At 39.4% G+C, this 5,798-nt stretch overlaps 1 protein-coding gene across 2 annotated transcripts in view; it reads left to right on the top strand.

The window, feature by feature from the left end:
- Nucleotides 1-5,798, top strand: part of Nell2 (neural EGFL like 2) — a 367,564-nt gene that overhangs the window by 102,285 nt on the left and 259,481 nt on the right. The gene's annotated exons all lie outside the window — the stretch shown is intronic.

Genomic DNA, 5,798 nt, shown 5'->3' on the forward strand with positions numbered 1-5,798 from the left:
TGGAAGGGTGAATGTGGCTTAGGGAGTCCTGGCGTGGAGAGCTGCTCTATAGACTTCCCCCAAGAGGCCTGAGGATAGTAGTCGAAAGGCTACTGATTTTTTAGACTGATTTTATAACCTACAACTATACTGAAAGTGCTGATCAGTTCTACAAGTTTTCTGGTGGAACTTTTGGGATCTCTTAGGTATAGTGTCATATCATCTGCAAAAAGTAATAGTTTGACCTCTTCTTTTCCAATTAGTACTCCTTTAATTTCCTTCCCTGTATTATTGCTCTAGCAGGAGTTTCAAGCACTATGTTGAAAAGGAGTGGAGTTAGTGGACATCCTTGTCTGGTTCCTGATTTTAACGGGAATGCTTCCAGTTTTTCTCCATTTAGAATGGCTGCGGGTTTGTTATATATGGCTTTAATTATGTTGAGGTATGTTCCCTCCAGTCCAGTTCTCTCTAGGACTTGAACATAAATGCATGCTGAATTTTGTCAAAAGTTTTTTCTGCATCTAGTGAGGTGACAGTATGTTTTTTGTCTTTGTGTCCATTTATATGATTAATGACATTTATTGACTTGTGTATATTGAACCATCCCTCCATCTCTGAGAGAAAGCCTCCTTGATCATGGTGGATGATCTTTTTGATGTGTGTCTGTATGTGATTTGCGATGATTTTGTTGAGAATTTTTACATCTGTGTTCATTAAGGATATGGGTCTATAGTTTTCTCTTTTGGTTGTGTCTTTACCTGGTTTGAGTATTAGAGTGATGCTGGCTTCATGGAAGGAATTTGGGAGTTCTCCCTCTGTTTCTATCATTTTAAATAATTTAAGTAGTATTGGTCAGAGGTCTTTAAATGTCTGGTAGAAATATTCTGTAAATCCATCTGGGCCTGGGTGTTTTTTAGTTGGGAGGCTTTGTATTACTGTTTCAATTCCCTTATATGTTATGGGTCTGTTTAAACCGTTGATTTCTTAATTTCTCCTTTGACCCACTCGTTGTTTAGAAGTGTGTTTTTCAATCGCCACAAGTTCGTGTAGTGACTAGGGCCTTGTCCAGTGTTGATTTTGAGCTTTATTGCATTGTGGTCCAATAGAATGTGTGGAATTATTTCAATTTTTTTTGTGTTTGTTGTGGTTTGTTTTGTGGCCCAGTATGTGGTCAGTTTTTGAAACAGTTCCATAGAGTGCTGAGTAGAAAGTGTATTATTTGCCAGTGTGGTGGCGCATGCCTTTAGTCCCAGCAGGGAGGCATAGGCAAGTGGATCCTCTGTGAGTTCGAGGCCAGTCTGGTCTACTGAGTGAGTTCCAGACACCTGGAACTAGGGAGATCCTGTCTCAAAAAGACCGCCCCCCCCCAAAAAAAAAGTTGTATTATTCTTTTGTGCTTGGGTGGGATATTCAAGAGATGTCTGTTAGGTCCATTTGATGTATGGTATCATTTAATTCAGATGTCTCTCTGTTTATTCTTTGTCCAGGTCTATTTTGTCAGATATTAGAATCGCAAGCACTGCTTGTTTCTTAGTATCATTTGCTTGGAGTATTCTTTTCCATCCTTTTACCTTAAGGTAGTGCCTGTCCTTGAAGTTGAGATGGGTTTCTTGCAGACAGCAAAGAGATGGATTTTGTTTCTTCATCCAATCACTTAGCCTGTCTGTTTTGACCAGGGAGTTCAGTCCATTGATATTTAAGGTTATTATTGAAAGATGTGTATTGGTTGCAGTCATTTTGATTGCTGTTTGTTTTCTCTGTTAAATTTGTGTTTTTCTATTATACCTTTATTTATTTTCTCTTGTTGCCCCTGGGGTGTAGTTGTTTCTCTCTCTGCTCTCCATATTGTTTCAAGTATTCTTTGAAAGGTTGGTTTTGTGGACATGTATTCTTGCTATTCCTGTCATAGAGGACTTTTCTTTCCCCCTCAACTATAATAGACATTTTTGCTGGGTAAAGTATTCTGGGCTGGTGTCTATTGTCATGTAGAACTGGAAATACCTTGGTCCAGGTGCTTCTGGTTTTTATACTTTGCACTGATAAGTCAGCTATAATTCTGATGGGCTTTCCTTTGTACGTGACTTGTTTTTCTTTTGCTGCTTTCAGTATTTTCTTTGTTCTGTACATTTAGTGTTTTTACTATGTTATGTCATGAGAATTTCTTTTTGATACTGTCTATTTGGTGTTATATGTGCTTCCTGTACTTGTACTTTGCTTGAGTGGTCCAGTTCTTCAACTTTATCCTCCAGTGTTGATATTCTGTTTTCCATTTCATTCATTCTAGAGGTGAGGCTTTCCCCTCTTGTTTCAAGTTGGCTTATTGAATTTTGCACTTCCTCTTCATTTCTGCCTGAATTTTCTTCAATGTTTTTATTTCTTTTATGAATTAATTCAGAAGGTTATTCCTATCTTCTTTTATTTCTTTGTTCATGTGTTCTTTAAATTCATTGAATTTCTTGATTGTGTTTATGATTGTCCTTTTAAATTCAGTGTCCTGGGTTATCTCTAGGGGAACTCCTTGTAGAGCTCTTCTACATGATTGGTGGCATTTTGTGAGTATATATATTTTTGGCTTTCCATTTTATTATTCTTTCATTGTGACTTTGGCATGTGAATTTCTTTTAAGAATTAAGTTAAAGTATGCTTCTGTTTGTATTATTGGGGTGCCTCGATCCTTTATTGGTTATGTAAATCTGGTTGGTAGAGGGTTCAGGTTCTCTCAGGTTTGATTTTAAGGGAACTGGTGGCTTCAGATCAGCTATTCAGGAGTACCCAAAGAAGCCCAATTCAGGTTCCAGTCAGGTGCACTCAGGCTTCTTTCACCATGTGAGGAAGGCCAGAGGTAGGCCAGAACTTGGCACTCTCTGGTGGTCTGCTGAGATCAGAGCTGCTACACCAATGAAGATTGAAACCCACCCTCTCAGGCTGTCTGCTAGGATCTCAGCCTTGGCCTACCAAAGCCAGATCTGGAGCCTTGAGAGGGGCTTCATGAAGTCCCAGGTAGGGGGATGGGTAGGGGGATGGGTATGACACAATTAGGGGATGCTCACCACCATGTAAATGCAGGATCTGGGGGCCCTCAGGCAGTCCTTTGTGTTCTCAGCCCCTCTGCCAGCAGGAGGCCAGAGGGAGGCTAGAACTTGGCACTCTCTGGCAGTCTGCTGAGATCAGAGCCACTACACTGATGGAGGTCAGAACCCACCCTCCGCATTGTGTAATGTTTAAATAAAGTTTATATATGTCTTTCCCATTAAATATTTGCCAAATCTTTATGGTGAAAACCTAGGTATAAGAGATATAGCCCCAACTATTGCTTGTGGCCATGAATTCAATGGCAGCTTGGGAAACTTAGTGGGACCCTGTCTAAAAAGTTCCTTTATTCTAGAGTTTTGAAGTATACAGTATATTATTTGTAGTCACCTTACTATACAATAGTACTCTAGAACTTCTTGCTCTTATCTAACTCTACTTTAACAGCACCTTCAAGGAGACTTTTATGGGGGTGTTAATCCTAGGGAATTGCCTGACTAGACCCCAGTAGTTGAACTTTCACTCAGGGACGTCGGAGGATACTAAGTTCACTCAATAGACCTTAACATAAGTGACATAATACATGAAAATTGGGAGGTGGTATATGCGAGGGTGACAGTGGAGAAGGAGTGTAAGATTAAGATGTGTATAAAATCCACAAAAATTCAATAAAAATATACAAAAAATAAAAATAAAATGCAAAAAACATGATGAGGGACTGGGAGCATTTCTGGTTTCCACATACTGTAGCAAGTTAGAAAGAGGACTTCTGTATCAACAAATCTGCTGATGCTGGTACTTCTCTGTTTTCCCACGTCTCCCTCCACTTTACTCTTCTCATCCTTTGGTAACCACCATTCTCTTCTCAACTTTGAGATAGTCTTTTTTAGATTTCACATAAGAATAAAGTCACTCAGTACTTGTCTTTCTGGACCTGGCATTATTTTACTTAACACACAGTGCTACAAATGACAGCTATGTATTCTACTTTATGGTTGAGTGGTATTTTGTTTTGTGTAAGTACCTGTTTTCTTAATGCATTTGTCAGTTAATGGGCTCTTTGCTTCTACTACTTGTCTCTCACCTTACGGGTGTCATTTCCTTTACGCATGTACCACATTTGGGATTGCTGAATCATATGATGTGCTTTTCAGAACTTTGGAGAACCTCCTTTCTGTTCCCCATAGTGGATGTGGTAATTTGCATTCCAGCCAGTGGTGTGCACACATTCCTCCTCTCCCCCATCATGACCTATTGAACTTGGTCCTCCACTGTCTCAAGAAGTGGCATTTTTTTATCTTCCACTTTTTCTAGTTCAAACACTGAAATCAAAACCTTTGACTCCACCACTTTTTGTCAATACTCCATCAGCTCTATTTCACAAATCTGTACAAAACAAATCCACTTCTCACCATGTCTTAACACGACTATCCTGGTCCAAGACCTATGGCTATGACTATCACCACAACGCCAAACAGATTTCTTTAATTCTCCATTCATAATCCCTATTCCTTTACTTTTATTATGGAATAGCATTCCTGGTGTGTCTGTGCCAGTTTGTTTCATAATTTGACCACTGAGGACTTCTGAATTGTTCACAGCTTCTAATATTAATATAACCATTACTTCACCCTTTGCTTAGAGAGAGAAGATGTTCTGTGGGGATTCATTTTTTTGCAATTTTTAGTATTTCCAGATTAAGGTTCCCTTCAGCTCAGGACTGGGATAGTTGGGGCAAAGCAACTGCAGAGAGCTCAGTAGCACTGTACCATAAAATATAAAACTATATACATTTATGGGGTACTGTGTGATGTTGGACACATGTATACATTGTGGTAATGTTTCATACTCTTCATGTGTGCATGTAGGTTTTGTGTGTGCAGTGTACTTGTGTGCAGGTGTGTATACTTGTGCATGTCTATGTGGAATCTAGAAGTCAACACTGGGTGTCTTACACTGTCATGCTCCACCTTACTTTTTGAGACAGGGTCCCTCACTGAATCTAGAGCTTGCTGATTGGCTAGACTGGCTCTTGCTCCACCTCCTAGCACTGAGATCACAGGTGCATGCTGCTGTGCCCAGCCTTTTACATGAATGGTGGGATCTGAACTCAGGTCCTCATGCTTACACAGCAAGCATTTTATCCATTGAGCCATCTCTCTAGCCCCTGTTTTTCAGACTCTTGTGTTTGTTTTGTGTGTCATGTGTGTTGTACCTTTTTTTTTCATCAATTGATCTTTAATGTCCAAAAGATGCGTGGATGCAGAGCATAGATGTGGCAGGGTCTCAGCCCCTGCTCCAGAAATGAGAGATGAACAAAAACTAGACAATTCCAACTGGCCAGAGTCTGGGAGGGCAGGGAATCACAGATCTGGACAGTCAACAGCCCAAGTCCCCATCAGCACTTGAATATGTGAACAAACTATGGTGCATATACATGCAGGAATAGTATTCACCAACAAAAAAGGATGAAACTAAATAAATTAAATGAAATTTTGGTACTTGCTACATTAAGGAACCTTGAAAATATCATGTTTTGGGGAATAAGCCAGTCACAGAACCCACATACAATTCCATCTATATGAAATATTTAGAGTAGGCAACTTAATAAAGATGGAAAGTAGGTGAGAGTCACTAGGGCCTGGAAGGAAATGGAAATGAGCTGCTGAGTTTTGGAAATAGATAGTGATGATGTTATACATTGTGAAGATAATTCAATGCCACTCAATTTTATACTTTAAATTCAGAATGGATAAAAGGCAAATCTAATATATATGTATATATATATA

This window comes from Nannospalax galili, unplaced genomic scaffold, assembly GCF_000622305.1.
Source record: "Nannospalax galili isolate Female #2095 unplaced genomic scaffold, S.galili_v1.0 scaffold232, whole genome shotgun sequence".
Taxonomy (NCBI): Eukaryota; Metazoa; Chordata; class Mammalia; order Rodentia; family Spalacidae; genus Nannospalax; species Nannospalax galili.